We start from the raw sequence: 1,086 nt of genomic DNA on the forward strand, positions 1-1,086 counted from the left end.
TTACCTCTGTGTTTTGAATGAAAAAAAAAAGGGAAATAGAAATAGAAAATCACATTAACTTCGTAAAATTACAAAAATTGAATCCTTATAATAACTAATATCGAGCATCAATTAAATAATTAAAAAATCTTTCTACTAACGTTAAAACAGCCGCTTCATATGGCCACTCACAAAAATCCATTTTGCACAATTTTACTATCGGGGGACCCATAGAAAAATTGTGAAAACCCCTTTTCAATTCTTTTTTATTATCATTCTTTTGGGCCTTTCAAAGATATGACCTTAACTCTACCCCAAAATGCAAAAACCAAAAGAATAGACGGGTGCTCACTCGAAAAAAATCTTCACCCCGGGGTTTTCGAGGCTAGAAGTGCGGGGTTCTGGGACTGGAACTTGCTGATACGGGAATTCGAGAGGAGTGATGGTCTTGTAACGTCGGACTCTCGCTGACTCGGGTCAAGGAGGCAAGTCAGTAGTTCATATGAAGGGGATGGTTCAGCGGTCAGTATATGGGATGAGCACTTTTTTAAATGTTATGATACCCCTCTCTGTATCTTTAGTTATCTTACAACTGATTTTTAAAACGTATCATATTTGTGGAGTAGATCCGTTATCAATTCAAAATTTAGGGATACGCCAGATCCGATGAGCTTTGAGAAAAAAGGGTTTTTTATCATCGCTTCACATAAAAAAAACTTGACGAGAACAGGGTTTATAAATATTTAAAAAGAGATAAAAAAAATTACACCCCAAACCATATTTTCTATCAGCCAACGTTTCTCTGATGGCAGTTTTCCGGTGCCACGGGTTTCCGGAGTCTTTCGTGCCATCAGTAGAGGGGAAAACCCCGAACGCAAATCGGACCTTTTTTATGAAGCTCTCTCAACATTGCCCGGGAAATAACAAAAGATCAAAACCTCTGGCCTGGGTTCAGCAGTTCGTTCCTCTCCTTTTTAAGGATCAAAAAAATTTGCAATATCTCCGATAAGACCCCTCCATGAAATTTCCCATTTTATGCAGAATGTAAGAGAAAAAAGTGTATCCCCGGGGGAAAAGCTACGAATTCGTTTTTTTTATAAAGTGCGA

The sequence above is a fragment of the Penaeus monodon genome, chromosome 21, assembly GCF_015228065.2.
Source record: "Penaeus monodon isolate SGIC_2016 chromosome 21, NSTDA_Pmon_1, whole genome shotgun sequence".
Classification (NCBI taxonomy): domain Eukaryota; kingdom Metazoa; phylum Arthropoda; class Malacostraca; order Decapoda; family Penaeidae; genus Penaeus; species Penaeus monodon.